Below are 16,746 nucleotides of genomic sequence, written 5' to 3' on the forward strand. Positions count from 1 at the left end.
ACATTAGCCGGGGCTGATCAAATGAATAGCCTGTTCTTGGCTGGGACTTCCTGAGTACTTTTCTCCATTCGGAGTCCTCTATGCCTTGTCTTGATCTGGCACGCGTCTGCCTTTCTGTCAAGGGTCAGCAGTCTCACTAATGGGCGAGAAGTGTGTGTCTTGATTTCGTCCCTCTTTTGGGCTATATGTGGAACAAGCATAGCTGTTAGGCAATGAATGTCTCTCGTCTGATGTCTGACTTACTTCTTTGCCCTTCCTCAAAGGATTGCAAGGTCGAAGCCTGTTTTCCTGCTTTCATGAGGGTCAAGCTAGTCCCCGGGAAACCGGAAGAGGATGTGCGAACCTTCTCATCCTGCGTGATTGCGGGCTGGATGGACGATATCGGTGGTGAGGAACTTGAAGACTCAGGTGATTTCTCCCGGGGATTGAGATGTCTCGGGTCAACGAAGACACCTCAACTTGTCTCCAAGAGAGATGATGACATAAAAATCATGCTCAATAGGATCCCGCTGAGGCCCAGAGAGAAACTCCTTTTCCCTAACGTTAATGATCTGCTTCAGAGTGGACCCCCGTTTGGATCCCTTTTTCCTCCACCAAGTGATCAAAAACTCCTCCCTGACCGATTTTGGTCATGCTGATTCCTTGGCTCTTTTCGTCTTTTTCTGTCATTTGGAAAGACCTGCTTTCAGGAGATTCACCACCGAAAGAACTCAAGGTGAGTGAATGATGGCGGTTCTCCCTTGTCTCTGGTGACACTTAGACAAGTGAAAATGGAGCCCAAGAGGCAGTCGGGTTTTGTGGAAAAGCTGAGACGTGTCCCCTGCTTTGAGCTTGACCTGACCTATTGACCAAGTGGCGGTGATATGCACGGGTGGATAGTTAGGAAGCACAGGAACCTGGAAGAATTTCCACTTGAGTAATTTTTGATCGTCCGGTTCCCAGTCGGGTATGTCTACGGAATTTGAGAATATTTTCAACTCTCAACTCTTTACGGGATGGGAGTGTGTAGCAGCTCTACTGGAGAAACCAGAGAGACTTGCCCTAGTTGAAAGCCTGTGTCAGTTGCGACTGGACTCTTAGGATCTCCAGGGCGTCTTTCCCAGACATCTTGGTATTGGATGAAGACTGGAGTAGCCTGATACCTCGCTGTAGCATTCAAGAAAAGGCAGCAGCACCACTACCTGAGTCAAAAAGCTAATGCCAGGCTCAATACCATTCGGTACGTGGGTCGCGAGCGTCATGACTAGTTTCAGGTTCATACCACAGGAGGTCAGGATCTGCTGACAGCCTAATCAGGCAATGCAGGCATAACTGCTGCCTTCCACATGTGGAAAGATCATTTTCTTGACAGATCTTTGGAATCTTGTAGAGATTCCATAGAACTCCTTTTCCGTGTGCCCCACGGGATCCTCTGATGCTTGATATACGGGAGGAGATGTGTTCCCTCTCTGGGGATTATTGGGGCCTGAGGTAGATTCGATTGTGTCTCTCCATGGCTCAGTGGTGAAACGAAAGCGTTGAAGGACTGTGGCAATTTTAACAAGTGTTGGCAGAATTCTTGGAAAGCTATTCTTTTCCAAATGTCCTCCAGCTGATTTGAAGATCCCCCGGTGCTGGGGACTCTTGGGTGCCATTTCCCGGGAGTCCGCACACATTGGACAGTGCCCGTGGACGCATAGTTGGCTGCCTTCAACACATCAGTCAGGCTTAAGCAATGGCAAAGGCTCCTTTTGCCTGGGTCCTCCTGTAAATTTGTGCTACATCCAGAGACCTCTCTGCCTTCTTCTGAATATTGCATGATTCTCTCCTTCTGTCATGGGTCAGCAGACTCCCCAGTGGGTTGCAAATGGCTCTCTTGATTTTGTCCATGTGTTCGCGAATGTCTGGCTGAAAGCCTAGCCTTAGGGAAGTGAGTTTCTCTTCTGGGATCTCTGTCTTACTGATTTCCCCTTTTCAAAGGGTTAGTGAGGTCGATGTGTCTTGTCCTGCTTTCATGGGGGTCAAGCCAACTGCCCGGGAAACTGGAAGATGATGTGTGAACGCTCTCATCCACTGTCCTTCCTGGGTGGAAGGAAGACATTTGTGGTAAGCATCTTCAGGTCTCAGGGGATTTTTCCTGGGGAGTGATATGGCTGGGGTCAATGATGACATAATCTGTCTGGAAGAGAGACGATGACCTAAAAATCATGCTCAGAGAGGTTATGCTGAGGCCCTGTGGGAAAGTCCTTTGGCCCAGCCTTACAGATCTTCTTTAGAGCGGACTCCCATTTTGATTTCTTTCACCTGCACCAAGTAATCCAAAAGACCTGGGTGGCCGATTTTGGTCAGGTTGATTCCTTGGCTCTTTTCCTCTTTTTGTGTCCTTTAGCAAAACCTGCCTCCGAGGAGTTCACCGTTGCGAGGACAAAAGGTGAGGGATTTCCCGTGATTTGCCCTGGCCCCATCTGACACTTAGGCAAGTGAGGATACACCACAAAAGGCAGTAGGGTTTGCTGACAAGGCTGAGGCATGTCCCCTGGTGTGTGCTTGACCTTGCCTGGTTGACTAAGTGGCGGTGACGTGCGTGGGTGGATACTTAGGAATCAGAGAATCCTGAAACATGTGCGCTGGAGTCATCTGCGATAGCCTGGGTCCAAGTCCGATACGGCCTACCGAAATGGGAGAAACGGCCAACTAGAACAATGTATTTTCCCAAGATATTTATGAGATGTGAATGGCTCAGAGCTCTACAGGAGACTGGTCAACTTGCTGTAATTGAAAGCGTGTGTCAGTTGCGGCTGGACTCGCAGGATTTGCAGGTCGCTTTTCCCGTGAATCTTGAAATTGGATGAGCGACTCAGTAGTCTGATAGCTGGCTCCAGCTTTCAAGTAAAGGTAGCTGCACAGATAACTGCGTAGAAAATCTAAAGTCAGGGTCGATGCCAGGTGTGAAGGGGACACGAGGGTCAGGAGCACTTTCAGGTTGATGCCACAGGAGGTCATGTTTCCCTGGAGCTCTAGACAGTGAAAGCAGGCGTAAGTGCTGCCTTGCACATGTGCAAAGATCCCTGTTCCTACAGAGTTGGTTGGAATCCTGTAGAGGTTCCATAAGACTCCTGCTCTCTTTGTGCCAAGGAATCCTCTGATGGTTGATAAACAGGAGGAGATGTGTTCCCTGTGTTCCCATTCTTTGGGAATGAGGTGGCCTTGACTGTGTCTCTCCATGGCACAAGGGTGAAATCAAACTCTGGAAATGCCTAGTTGATTTGGGGGCCAAATTCTTGGTGAAAGCACTCTTCCGAGTGTCCCACAGCTCATTTGAAGATCCCCAGTTTTGGGAACCCTTGGATGTCATTTCCTGGAAGTGCTCGTGCACGGATCCGTGCCTGTGGACACAGATTCGGCTTCCTCGTAGACATTAGCCGGGGCTGATCAAATGAATAGCCTGTTCTTGGCTGGGACTTCCTGAGTACTTTTCTCCATTCGGAGTCCTCTATGCCTTGTCTTGATCTGGCACGCGTCTGCCTTTCTGTCAAGGGTCAGCAGTCTCACTAATGGGCGAGAAGTGTGTGTCTTGATTTCGTCCCTCTTTTGGGCTATATGGGGAAAAAGCATAGCTGTTAGGCAATGAATGTCTCTCGTCTGATGTCTGACTTACTTCTTTGCCCTTCCTCAAAGGATTGCAAGGTCGAAGCCTGTTTTCCTGCTTTCATGAGGGTCAAGCTACTCCCTGGGAAACCGGAAGAGGATGTGCGAACCTTCTCATCCTGCGTGATTGCGGGCTGGATGGACGATATCGGTGGTGAGGAACTTGAAGACTCAGGTGATTTCTCCCGGGGATTGAGATGTCTCGGGTCAACGAAGACACCTCAACTTGTCTCCAAGAGAGATGATGACATAAAAATCATGCTCAATAGGATCCCGCTGAGGCCCAGAGAGAAACTCCTTTTCCCTAACGTTAATGATCTGCTTCAGAGTGGACCCCCGTTTGGATCCCTTTTTCCTCCACCAAGTGATCAAAAACTCCTCCCTGACCGATTTTGGTCATGCTGATTCCTTGGCTCTTTTCGTCTTTTTCTGTCATTTGGAAAGACCTGCTTTCAGGAGATTCACCACCGAAAGAACTCAAGGTGAGTGAATGATGGCGGTTCTCCCTTGTCTCTGGTGACACTTAGACAAGTGAAAATGGAGCCCAAGAGGCAGTCGGGTTTTGTGGAAAAGCTGAGACGTGTCCCCTGCTTTGAGCTTGACCTGACCTATTGACCAAGTGGCGGTGATATGCACGGGTGGATAGTTAGGAAGCACAGGAACCTGGAAGAATTTCCACTTGAGTAATTTTTGATCGTCCGGTTCCCAGTCGGGTATGTCTACGGAATTTGAGAATATTTTCAACTCTCAACTCTTTACGGGATGGGAGTGTGTAGCAGCTCTACTGGAGAAACCAGAGAGACTTGCCCTAGTTGAAAGCCTGTGTCAGTTGCGACTGGACTCTTAGGATCTCCAGGGCGTCTTTCCCAGACATCTTGGTATTGGATGAAGACTGGAGTAGCCTGATACCTCGCTGTAGCATTCAAGAAAAGGCAGCAGCACCACTACCTGAGTCAAAAAGCTAATGCCAGGCTCAATACCATTCGGTACGTGGGTCGCGAGCGTCATGACTAGTTTCAGGTTCATACCACAGGAGGTCAGGATCTGCTGACAGCCTAATCAGGCAATGCAGGCATAACTGCTGCCTTCCACATGTGGAAAGATCATTTTCTTGACAGATCTTTGGAATCTTGTAGAGATTCCATAGAACTCCTTTTCCGTGTGCCCCACGGGATCCTCTGATGCTTGATATACGGGAGGAGATGTGTTCCCTCTCTGGGGATTATTGGGGCCTGAGGTAGATTCGATTGTGTCTCTCCATGGCTCAGTGGTGAAACGAAAGCGTTGAAGGACTGTGGCAATTTTAACAAGTGTTGGCAGAATTCTTGGAAAGCTATTCTTTTCCAAATGTCCTCCAGCTGATTTGAAGATCCCCCGGTGCTGGGGACTCTTGGGTGCCATTTCCCGGGAGTCCGCACACATTGGACAGTGCCCGTGGACGCATAGTTGGCTGCCTTCAACACATCAGTCAGGCTTAAGCAATGGCAAAGGCTCCTTTTGCCTGGGTCCTCCTGTAAATTTGTGCTACATCCAGAGACCTCTCTGCCTTCTTCTGAATATTGCATGATTCTCTCCTTCTGTCATGGGTCAGCAGACTCCCCAGTGGGTTGCAAATGGCTCTCTTGATTTTGTCCATGTGTTCGCGAATGTCTGGCTGAAAGCCTAGCCTTAGGGAAGTGAGTTTCTCTTCTGGGATCTCTGTCTTACTGATTTCCCCTTTTCAAAGGGTTAGTGAGGTCGATGTGTCTTGTCCTGCTTTCATGGGGGTCAAGCCAACTGCCCGGGAAACTGGAAGATGATGTGTGAACGCTCTCATCCACTGTCCTTCCTGGGTGGAAGGAAGACATTTGTGGTAAGCATCTTCAGGTCTCAGGGGATTTTTCCTGGGGAGTGATATGGCTGGGGTCAATGATGACATAATCTGTCTGGAAGAGAGACGATGACCTAAAAATCATGCTCAGAGAGGTTATGCTGAGGCCCTGTGGGAAAGTCCTTTGGCCCAGCCTTACAGATCTTCTTTAGAGCGGACTCCCATTTTGATTTCTTTCACCTGCACCAAGTAATCCAAAAGACCTGGGTGGCCGATTTTGGTCAGGTTGATTCCTTGGCTCTTTTCCTCTTTTTGTGTCCTTTAGCAAAACCTGCCTCCGAGGAGTTCACCGTTGCGAGGACAAAAGGTGAGGGATTTCCCGTGATTTGCCCTGGCCCCATCTGACACTTAGGCAAGTGAGGATACACCACAAAAGGCAGTAGGGTTTGCTGACAAGGCTGAGGCATGTCCCCTGGTGTGTGCTTGACCTTGCCTGGTTGACTAAGTGGCGGTGACGTGCGTGGGTGGATACTTAGGAATCAGAGAATCCTGAAACATGTGCGCTGGAGTCATCTGCGATAGCCTGGGTCCAAGTCCGATACGGCCTACCGAAATGGGAGAAACGGCCAACTAGAACAATGTATTTTCCCAAGATATTTATGAGATGTGAATGGCTCAGAGCTCTACAGGAGACTGGTCAACTTGCTGTAATTGAAAGCGTGTGTCAGTTGCGGCTGGACTCGCAGGATTTGCAGGTCGCTTTTCCCGTGAATCTTGAAATTGGATGAGCGACTCAGTAGTCTGATAGCTGGCTCCAGCTTTCAAGTAAAGGTAGCTGCACAGATAACTGCGTAGAAAATCTAAAGTCAGGGTCGATGCCAGGTGTGAAGGGGACACGAGGGTCAGGAGCACTTTCAGGTTGATGCCACAGGAGGTCATGTTTCCCTGGAGCTCTAGACAGTGAAAGCAGGCGTAAGTGCTGCCTTGCACATGTGCAAAGATCCCTGTTCCTACAGAGTTGGTTGGAATCCTGTAGAGGTTCCATAAGACTCCTGCTCTCTTTGTGCCAAGGAATCCTCTGATGGTTGATAAACAGGAGGAGATGTGTTCCCTGTGTTCCCATTCTTTGGGAATGAGGTGGCCTGGACTGTGTCTCTCCATGGCACAAGGGTGAAATCAAACTCTGGAAATGCCTAGTTGAATTTGGGGCCAAATTCTTGGTGAAAGCACTCTTCCGAGTGTCCCACAGCTCATTTGAAGATCCCCAGTTTTGGGAACCCTTGGATGTCATTTCCTGGAAGTGCTCGTGCACGGATCCGTGCCTGTGGACACAGATTCGGCTTCCTCGTAGACATTAGCCGGGGCTGATCAAATGAATAGCCTGTTCTTGGCTGGGACTTCCTGAGTACTTTTCTCCATTCGGAGTCCTCTATGCCTTGTCTTGATCTGGCACGCGTCTGCCTTTCTGTCAAGGGTCAGCAGTCTCACTAATGGGCGAGAAGTGTGTGTCTTGATTTCGTCCCTCTTTTGGGCTATATGTGGAAAAAGCATAGCTGTTAGGCAATGAATGTCTCTCGTCTGATGTCTGACTTACTTCTTTGCCCTTCCTCAAAGGATTGCAAGGTCGAAGCCTGTTTTCCTGCTTTCATGAGGGTCAAGCTAGTCCCCGGGAAACCGGAAGAGGATGTGCGAACCTTCTCATCCTGCGTGATTGCGGGCTGGATGGACGATATCGGTGGTGAGGAACTTGAAGACTCAGGTGATTTCTCCCGGGGATTGAGATGTCTCGGGTCAACGAAGACACCTCAACTTGTCTCCAAGAGAGATGATGACATAAAAATCATGCTCAATAGGATCCCGCTGAGGCCCAGAGAGAAACTCCTTTTCCCTAACGTTAATGATCTGCTTCAGAGTGGACCCCCGTTTGGATCCCTTTTTCCTCCACCAAGTGATCAAAAACTCCTCCCTGACCGATTTTGGTCATGCTGATTCCTTGGCTCTTTTCGTCTTTTTCTGTCATTTGGAAAGACCTGCTTTCAGGAGATTCACCACCGAAAGAACTCAAGGTGAGTGAATGATGGCGGTTCTCCCTTGTCTCTGGTGACACTTAGACAAGTGAAAATGGAGCCCAAGAGGCAGTCGGGTTTTGTGGAAAAGCTGAGACGTGTCCCCTGCTTTGAGCTTGACCTGACCTATTGACCAAGTGGCGGTGATATGCACGGGTGGATAGTTAGGAAGCACAGGAACCTAGAAGAATTTCCACTTGAGTAATTTTTGATCGTCCGGTTCCCAGTCGGGTATGTCTACGGAATTTGAGAATATTTTCAACTCTCAACTCTTTACGGGATGGGAGTGTGTAGCAGCTCTACTGGAGAAACCAGAGAGACTTGCCCTAGTTGAAAGCCTGTGTCAGTTGCGACTGGACTCTTAGGATCTCCAGGGCGTCTTTCCCAGACATCTTGGTATTGGATGAAGACTGGAGTAGCCTGATACCTCGCTGTAGCATTCAAGAAAAGGCAGCAGCACCACTACCTGAGTCAAAAAGCTAATGCCAGGCTCAATACCATTCGGTACGTGGGTCGCGAGCGTCATGACTAGTTTCAGGTTCATACCACAGGAGGTCAGGATCTGCTGACAGCCTAATCAGGCAATGCAGGCATAACTGCTGCCTTCCACATGTGGAAAGATCATTTTCTTGACAGATCTTTGGAATCTTGTAGAGATTCCATAGAACTCCTTTTCCGTGTGCCCCACGGGATCCTCTGATGCTTGATATACGGGAGGAGATGTGTTCCCTCTCTGGGGATTATTGGGGCCTGAGGTAGATTCGATTGTGTCTCTCCATGGCTCAGTGGTGAAACGAAAGCGTTGAAGGACTGTGGCAATTTTAACAAGTGTTGGCAGAATTCTTGGAAAGCTATTCTTTTCCAAATGTCCTCCAGCTGATTTGAAGATCCCCCGGTGCTGGGGACTCTTGGGTGCCATTTCCCGGGAGTCCGCACACATTGGACAGTGCCCGTGGACGCATAGTTGGCTGCCTTCAACACATCAGTCAGGCTTAAGCAATGGCAAAGGCTCCTTTTGCCTGGGTCCTCCTGTAAATTTGTGCTACATCCAGAGACCTCTCTGCCTTCTTCTGAATATTGCATGATTCTCTCCTTCTGTCATGGGTCAGCAGACTCCCCAGTGGGTTGCAAATGGCTCTCTTGATTTTGTCCATGTGTTCGCGAATGTCTGGCTGAAAGCCTAGCCTTAGGGAAGTGAGTTTCTCTTCTGGGATCTCTGTCTTACTGATTTCCCCTTTTCAAAGGGTTAGTGAGGTCGATGTGTCTTGTCCTGCTTTCATGGGGGTCAAGCCAACTGCCCGGGAAACTGGAAGATGATGTGTGAACGCTCTCATCCACTGTCCTTCCTGGGTGGAAGGAAGACATTTGTGGTAAGCATCTTCAGGTCTCAGGGGATTTTTCCTGGGGAGTGATATGGCTGGGGTCAATGATGACATAATCTGTCTGGAAGAGAGACGATGACCTAAAAATCATGCTCAGAGAGGTTATGCTGAGGCCCTGTGGGAAAGTCCTTTGGCCCAGCCTTACAGATCTTCTTTAGAGCGGACTCCCATTTTGATTTCTTTCACCTGCACCAAGTAATCCAAAAGACCTGGGTGGCCGATTTTGGTCAGGTTGATTCCTTGGCTCTTTTCCTCTTTTTGTGTCCTTTAGCAAAACCTGCCTCCGAGGAGTTCACCGTTGCGAGGACAAAAGGTGAGGGATTTCCCGTGATTTGCCCTGGCCCCATCTGACACTTAGGCAAGTGAGGATACACCACAAAAGGCAGTAGGGTTTGCTGACAAGGCTGAGGCATGTCCCCTGGTGTGTGCTTGACCTTGCCTGGTTGACTAAGTGGCGGTGACGTGCGTGGGTGGATACTTAGGAATCAGAGAATCCTGAAACATGTGCGCTGGAGTCATCTGCGATAGCCTGGGTCCAAGTCCGATACGGCCTACCGAAATGGGAGAAACGGCCAACTAGAACAATGTATTTTCCCAAGATATTTATGAGATGTGAATGGCTCAGAGCTCTACAGGAGACTGGTCAACTTGCTGTAATTGAAAGCGTGTGTCAGTTGCGGCTGGACTCGCAGGATTTGCAGGTCGCTTTTCCCGTGAATCTTGAAATTGGATGAGCGACTCAGTCGTCTGATAGCTGGCTCCAGCTTTCAAGTAAAGGTAGCTGCACAGATAACTGCGTAGAAAATCTAAAGTCAGGGTCGATGCCAGGTGTGAAGGGGACACGAGGGTCAGGAGCACTTTCAGGTTGATGCCACAGGAGGTCATGTTTCCCTGGAGCTCTAGACAGTGAAAGCAGGCGTAAGTGCTGCCTTGCACATGTGCAAAGATCCCTGTTCCTACAGAGTTGGTTGGAATCCTGTAGAGGTTCCATAAGACTCCTGCTCTCTTTGTGCCAAGGAATCCTCTGATGGTTGATAAACAGGAGGAGATGTGTTCCCTGTGTTCCCATTCTTTGGGAATGAGGTGGCCTTGACTGTGTCTCTCCATGGCACAAGGGTGAAATCAAACTCTGGAAATGCCTAGTTGATTTGGGGGCCAAATTCTTGGTGAAAGCACTCTTCCGAGTGTCCCACAGCTCATTTGAAGATCCCCAGTTTTGGGAACCCTTGGATGTCATTTCCTGGAAGTGCTCGTGCACGGATCCGTGCCTGTGGACACAGATTCGGCTTCCTCGTAGACATTAGCCGGGGCTGATCAAATGAATAGCCTGTTCTTGGCTGGGACTTCCTGAGTACTTTTCTCCATTCGGAGTCCTCTATGCCTTGTCTTGATCTGGCACGCGTCTGCCTTTCTGTCAAGGGTCAGCAGTCTCACTAATGGGCGAGAAGTGTGTGTCTTGATTTCGTCCCTCTTTTGGGCTATATGGGGAAAAAGCATAGCTGTTAGGCAATGAATGTCTCTCGTCTGATGTCTGACTTACTTCTTTGCCCTTCCTCAAAGGATTGCAAGGTCGAAGCCTGTTTTCCTGCTTTCATGAGGGTCAAGCTACTCCCTGGGAAACCGGAAGAGGATGTGCGAACCTTCTCATCCTGCGTGATTGCGGGCTGGATGGACGATATCGGTGGTGAGGAACTTGAAGACTCAGGTGATTTCTCCCGGGGATTGAGATGTCTCGGGTCAACGAAGACACCTCAACTTGTCTCCAAGAGAGATGATGACATAAAAATCATGCTCAATAGGATCCCGCTGAGGCCCAGAGAGAAACTCCTTTTCCCTAACGTTAATGATCTGCTTCAGAGTGGACCCCCGTTTGGATCCCTTTTTCCTCCACCAAGTGATCAAAAACTCCTCCCTGACCGATTTTGGTCATGCTGATTCCTTGGCTCTTTTCGTCTTTTTCTGTCATTTGGAAAGACCTGCTTTCAGGAGATTCACCACCGAAAGAACTCAAGGTGAGTGAATGATGGCGGTTCTCCCTTGTCTCTGGTGACACTTAGACAAGTGAAAATGGAGCCCAAGAGGCAGTCGGGTTTTGTGGAAAAGCTGAGACGTGTCCCCTGCTTTGAGCTTGACCTGACCTATTGACCAAGTGGCGGTGATATGCACGGGTGGATAGTTAGGAAGCACAGGAACCTGGAAGAATTTCCACTTGAGTAATTTTTGATCGTCCGGTTCCCAGTCGGGTATGTCTACGGAATTTGAGAATATTTTCAACTCTCAACTCTTTACGGGATGGGAGTGTGTAGCAGCTCTACTGGAGAAACCAGAGAGACTTGCCCTAGTTGAAAGCCTGTGTCAGTTGCGACTGGACTCTTAGGATCTCCAGGGCGTCTTTCCCAGACATCTTGGTATTGGATGAAGACTGGAGTAGCCTGATACCTCGCTGTAGCATTCAAGAAAAGGCAGCAGCACCACTATCTGAGTCAAAAAGCTAATGCCAGGCTCAATACCATTCGGTACGTGGGTCGCGAGCGTCATGACTAGTTTCAGGTTCATACCACAGGAGGTCAGGATCTGCTGACAGCCTAATCAGGCAATGCAGGCATAACTGCTGCCTTCCACATGTGGAAAGATCATTTTCTTGACAGATCTTTGGAATCTTGTAGAGATTCCATAGAACTCCTTTTCCGTGTGCCCCACGGGATCCTCTGATGCTTGATATACGGGAGGAGATGTGTTCCCTCTCTGGGGATTATTGGGGCCTGAGGTAGATTCGATTGTGTCTCTCCATGGCTCAGTGGTGAAACGAAAGCGTTGAAGGACTGTGGCAATTTTAACAAGTGTTGGCAGAATTCTTGGAAAGCTATTCTTTTCCAAATGTCCTCCAGCTGATTTGAAGATCCCCCGGTGCTGGGGACTCTTGGGTGCCATTTCCCGGGAGTCCGCACACATTGGACAGTGCCCGTGGACGCATAGTTGGCTGCCTTCAACACATCAGTCAGGCTTAAGCAATGGCAAAGGCTCCTTTTGCCTGGGTCCTCCTGTAAATTTGTGCTACATCCAGAGACCTCTCTGCCTTCTTCTGAATATTGCATGATTCTCTCCTTCTGTCATGGGTCAGCAGACTCCCCAGTGGGTTGCAAATGGCTCTCTTGATTTTGTCCATGTGTTCGCGAATGTCTGGCTGAAAGCCTAGCCTTAGGGAAGTGAGTTTCTCTTCTGGGATCTCTGTCTTACTGATTTCCCCTTTTCAAAGGGTTAGTGAGGTCGATGTGTCTTGTCCTGCTTTCATGGGGGTCAAGCCAACTGCCCGGGAAACTGGAAGATGATGTGTGAACGCTCTCATCCACTGTCCTTCCTGGGTGGAAGGAAGACATTTGTGGTAAGCATCTTCAGGTCTCAGGGGATTTTTCCTGGGGAGTGATATGGCTGGGGTCAATGATGACATAATCTGTCTGGAAGAGAGATGATGACCTAAAAATCATGCTCAGAGAGGTTATGCTGAGGCCCTGTGGGAAAGTCCTTTGGCCCAGCCTTACAGATCTTCTTTAGAGCGGACTCCCATTTTGATTTCTTTCACCTGCACCAAGTAATCCAAAAGACCTGGGTGGCCGATTTTGGTCAGGTTGATTCCTTGGCTCTTTTCCTCTTTTTGTGTCCTTTAGCAAAACCTGCCTCCGAGGAGTTCACCGTTGCGAGGACAAAAGGTGAGGGATTTCCCGTGATTTGCCCTGGCCCCATCTGACACTTAGGCAAGTGAGAATACACCACAAAAGGCAGTAGGGTTTGCTGACAAGGCTGAGGCATGTCCCCTGGTGTGTGCTTGACCTTGCCTGGTTGACTAAGTGGCGGTGACGTGCGTGGGTGGATACTTAGGAATCAGAGAATCCTGAAACATGTGCGCTGGAGTCATCTGCGATAGCCTGGGTCCAAGTCCGATACGGCCTACCGAAATGGGAGAAACGGCCAACTAGAACAATGTATTTTCCCAAGATATTTATGAGATGTGAATGGCTCAGAGCTCTACAGGAGACTGGTCAACTTGCTGTAATTGAAAGCGTGTGTCAGTTGCGGCTGGACTCGCAGGATTTGCAGGTCGCTTTTCCCGTGAATCTTGAAATTGGATGAGCGACTCAGTAGTCTGATAGCTGGCTCCAGCTTTCAAGTAAAGGTAGCTGCACAGATAACTGCGTAGAAAATCTAAAGTCAGGGTCGATGCCAGGTGTGAAGGGGACACGAGGGTCAGGAGCACTTTCAGGTTGATGCCACAGGAGGTCATGTTTCCCTGGAGCTCTAGACAGTGAAAGCAGGCGTAAGTGCTGCCTTGCACATGTGCAAAGATCCCTGTTCCTACAGAGTTGGTTGGAATCCTGTAGAGGTTCCATAAGACTCCTGCTCTCTTTGTGCCAAGGAATCCTCTGATGGTTGATAAACAGGAGGAGATGTGTTCCCTGTGTTCCCATTCTTTGGGAATGAGGTGGCCTGGACTGTGTCTCTCCATGGCACAAGGGTGAAATCAAACTCTGGAAATGCCTAGTTGGTTTTGGGGCCAAATTCTTGGTGAAAGCACTCTTCCGAGTGTCCCACAGCTCATTTGAAGATCCCCAGTTTTGGGAACCCTTGGATGTCATTTCCTGGAAGTGCTCGTGCACGGATCCGTGCCTGTGGACACAGATTCGGCTTCCTCGTAGACATTAGCCGGGGCTGATCAAATGAATAGCCTGTTCTTGGCTGGGACTTCCTGAGTACTTTTCTCCATTCGGAGTCCTCTATGCCTTGTCTTGATCTGGCACGCGTCTGCCTTTCTGTCAAGGGTCAGCAGTCTCACTAATGGGCGAGAAGTGTGTGTCTTGATTTCGTCCCTCTTTTGGGCTATATGGGGAAAAAGCATAGCTGTTAGGCAATGAATGTCTCTCGTCTGATGTCTGACTTACTTCTTTGCCCTTCCTCAAAGGATTGCAAGGTCGAAGCCTGTTTTCCTGCTTTCATGAGGGTCAAGCTAGTCCCCGGGAAACCGGAAGAGGATGTGCGAACCTTCTCATCCTGCGTGATTGCGGGCTGGATGGACGATATCGGTGGTGAGGAACTTGAAGACTCAGGTGATTTCTCCCGGGGATTGAGATGTCTCGGGTCAACGAAGACACCTCAACTTGTCTCCAAGAGAGATGATGACATAAAAATCATGCTCAATAGGATCCCGCTGAGGCCCAGAGAGAAACTCCTTTTCCCTAACGTTAATGATCTGCTTCAGAGTGGACCCCCGTTTGGATCCCTTTTTCCTCCACCAAGTGATCAAAAACTCCTCCCTGACCGATTTTGGTCATGCTGATTCCTTGGCTCTTTTCGTCTTTTTCTGTCATTTGGAAAGACCTGCTTTCAGGAGATTCACCACCGAAAGAACTCAAGGTGAGTGAATGATGGCGGTTCTCCCTTGTCTCTGGTGACACTTAGACAAGTGAAAATGGAGCCCAAGAGGCAGTCGGGTTTTGTGGAAAAGCTGAGACGTGTCCCCTGCTTTGAGCTTGACCTGACCTATTGACCAAGTGGCGGTGATATGCACGGGTGGATAGTTAGGAAGCACAGGAACCTGGAAGAATTTCCACTTGAGTAATTTTTGATCGTCCGGTTCCCAGTCGGGTATGTCTACGGAATTTGAGAATATTTTCAACTCTCAACTCTTTACGGGATGGGAGTGTGTAGCAGCTCTACTGGAGAAACCAGAGAGACTTGCCCTAGTTGAAAGCCTGTGTCAGTTGCGACTGGACTCTTAGGATCTCCAGGGCGTCTTTCCCAGACATCTTGGTATTGGATGAAGACTGGAGTAGCCTGATACCTCGCTGTAGCATTCAAGAAAAGGCAGCAGCACCACTATCTGAGTCAAAAAGCTAATGCCAGGCTCAATACCATTCGGTACGTGGGTCGCGAGCGTCATGACTAGTTTCAGGTTCATACCACAGGAGGTCAGGATCTGCTGACAGCCTAATCAGGCAATGCAGGCATAACTGCTGCCTTCCACATGTGGAAAGATCATTTTCTTGACAGATCTTTGGAATCTTGTAGAGATTCCATAGAACTCCTTTTCCGTGTGCCCCACGGGATCCTCTGATGCTTGATATACGGGAGGAGATGTGTTCCCTCTCTGGGGATTATTGGGGCCTGAGGTAGATTCGATTGTGTCTCTCCATGGCTCAGTGGTGAAACGAAAGCGTTGAAGGACTGTGGCAATTTTAACAAGTGTTGGCAGAATTCTTGGAAAGCTATTCTTTTCCAAATGTCCTCCAGCTGATTTGAAGATCCCCCGGTGCTGGGGACTCTTGGGTGCCATTTCCCGGGAGTCCGCACACATTGGACAGTGCCCGTGGACGCATAGTTGGCTGCCTTCAACACATCAGTCAGGCTTAAGCAATGGCAAAGGCTCCTTTTGCCTGGGTCCTCCTGTAAATTTGTGCTACATCCAGAGACCTCTCTGCCTTCTTCTGAATATTGCATGATTCTCTCCTTCTGTCATGGGTCAGCAGACTCCCCAGTGGGTTGCAAATGGCTCTCTTGATTTTGTCCATGTGTTCGCGAATGTCTGGCTGAAAGCCTAGCCTTAGGGAAGTGAGTTTCTCTTCTGGGATCTCTGTCTTACTGATTTCCCCTTTTCAAAGGGTTAGTGAGGTCGATGTGTCTTGTCCTGCTTTCATGGGGGTCAAGCCAACTGCCCGGGAAACTGGAAGATGATGTGTGAACGCTCTCATCCACTGTCCTTCCTGGGTGGAAGGAAGACATTTGTGGTAAGCATCTTCAGGTCTCAGGGGATTTTTCCTGGGGAGTGATATGGCTGGGGTCAATGATGACATAATCTGTCTGGAAGAGAGATGATGACCTAAAAATCATGCTCAGAGAGGTTATGCTGAGGCCCTGTGGGAAAGTCCTTTGGCCCAGCCTTACAGATCTTCTTTAGAGCGGACTCCCATTTTGATTTCTTTCACCTGCACCAAGTAATCCAAAAGACCTGGGTGGCCGATTTTGGTCAGGTTGATTCCTTGGCTCTTTTCCTCTTTTTGTGTCCTTTAGCAAAACCTGCCTCCGAGGAGTTCACCGTTGCGAGGACAAAAGGTGAGGGATTTCCCGTGATTTGCCCTGGCCCCATCTGACACTTAGGCAAGTGAGAATACACCACAAAAGGCAGTAGGGTTTGCTGACAAGGCTGAGGCATGTCCCCTGGTGTGTGCTTGACCTTGCCTGGTTGACTAAGTGGCGGTGACGTGCGTGGGTGGATACTTAGGAATCAGAGAATCCTGAAACATGTGCGCTGGAGTCATCTGCGATAGCCTGGGTCCAAGTCCGATACGGCCTACCGAAATGGGAGAAACGGCCAACTAGAACAATGTATTTTCCCAAGATATTTATGAGATGTGAATGGCTCAGAGCTCTACAGGAGACTGGTCAACTTGCTGTAATTGAAAGCGTGTGTCAGTTGCGGCTGGACTCGCAGGATTTGCAGGTCGCTTTTCCCGTGAATCTTGAAATTGGATGAGCGACTCAGTAGTCTGATAGCTGGCTCCAGCTTTCAAGTAAAGGTAGCTGCACAGATAACTGCGTAGAAAATCTAAAGTCAGGGTCGATGCCAGGTGTGAAGGGGACACGAGGGTCAGGAGCACTTTCAGGTTGATGCCACAGGAGGTCATGTTTCCCTGGAGCTCTAGACAGTGAAAGCAGGCGTAAGTGCTGCCTTGCACATGTGCAAAGATCCCTGTTCCTACAGAGTTGGTTGGAATCCTGTAGAGGTTCCATAAGACTCCTGCTCTCTTTGTGCCAAGGAATCCTCTGATGGTTGATAAACAGGAGGAGATGTGTTCCCTGTGTTCCCATTCTT

At 49.2% G+C, this 16,746-nt stretch overlaps 10 non-coding genes across 10 annotated transcripts; all 10 read left to right on the forward strand.

Annotated features, from left to right (window-relative positions):
• The first annotated feature begins 437 nt into the window (after window positions 1-437).
• On the forward strand, window positions 438-518 carry LOC126057427 (small nucleolar RNA SNORD115). Its single transcript, XR_007512516.1, has one exon. It is a non-coding gene; the product is annotated as a small nucleolar RNA SNORD115 (small nucleolar RNA).
• Window positions 519-2,135: 1,617 nt separating this feature from the next.
• On the forward strand, window positions 2,136-2,213 carry LOC126057924 (small nucleolar RNA SNORD115). Its single transcript, XR_007512998.1, has one exon. It is a non-coding gene; the product is annotated as a small nucleolar RNA SNORD115 (small nucleolar RNA).
• Window positions 2,214-3,831: 1,618 nt separating this feature from the next.
• Window positions 3,832-3,912, forward strand: LOC126057428 (small nucleolar RNA SNORD115). The gene has a single exon (XR_007512517.1). It is a non-coding gene; the product is annotated as a small nucleolar RNA SNORD115 (small nucleolar RNA).
• A 1,617-nt stretch (window positions 3,913-5,529) lies between these two features.
• Window positions 5,530-5,607, forward strand: LOC126057925 (small nucleolar RNA SNORD115). The gene has a single exon (XR_007512999.1). It is a non-coding gene; the product is annotated as a small nucleolar RNA SNORD115 (small nucleolar RNA).
• Window positions 5,608-7,225: 1,618 nt separating this feature from the next.
• LOC126057430 (small nucleolar RNA SNORD115) lies at window positions 7,226-7,306 on the forward strand. Its single transcript, XR_007512519.1, has one exon. It is a non-coding gene; the product is annotated as a small nucleolar RNA SNORD115 (small nucleolar RNA).
• Window positions 7,307-8,923: 1,617 nt separating this feature from the next.
• LOC126057927 (small nucleolar RNA SNORD115) lies at window positions 8,924-9,001 on the forward strand. The gene has a single exon (XR_007513000.1). It is a non-coding gene; the product is annotated as a small nucleolar RNA SNORD115 (small nucleolar RNA).
• Window positions 9,002-10,619: 1,618 nt separating this feature from the next.
• Window positions 10,620-10,700, forward strand: LOC126057431 (small nucleolar RNA SNORD115). The gene has a single exon (XR_007512520.1). It is a non-coding gene; the product is annotated as a small nucleolar RNA SNORD115 (small nucleolar RNA).
• A 1,617-nt stretch (window positions 10,701-12,317) lies between these two features.
• Window positions 12,318-12,395, forward strand: LOC126057811 (small nucleolar RNA SNORD115). The gene has a single exon (XR_007512884.1). It is a non-coding gene; the product is annotated as a small nucleolar RNA SNORD115 (small nucleolar RNA).
• Window positions 12,396-14,013: 1,618 nt separating this feature from the next.
• LOC126057433 (small nucleolar RNA SNORD115) lies at window positions 14,014-14,094 on the forward strand. Its single transcript, XR_007512521.1, has one exon. It is a non-coding gene; the product is annotated as a small nucleolar RNA SNORD115 (small nucleolar RNA).
• Window positions 14,095-15,711: 1,617 nt separating this feature from the next.
• On the forward strand, window positions 15,712-15,789 carry LOC126057812 (small nucleolar RNA SNORD115). Its single transcript, XR_007512885.1, has one exon. It is a non-coding gene; the product is annotated as a small nucleolar RNA SNORD115 (small nucleolar RNA).
• The last annotated feature ends 957 nt before the right edge of the window (window positions 15,790-16,746 follow it).

The sequence above is a fragment of the Elephas maximus genome, chromosome 13 (assembly GCF_024166365.1).
Source record: "Elephas maximus indicus isolate mEleMax1 chromosome 13, mEleMax1 primary haplotype, whole genome shotgun sequence".
Lineage (NCBI taxonomy): Eukaryota > Metazoa > Chordata > Mammalia > Proboscidea > Elephantidae > Elephas > Elephas maximus.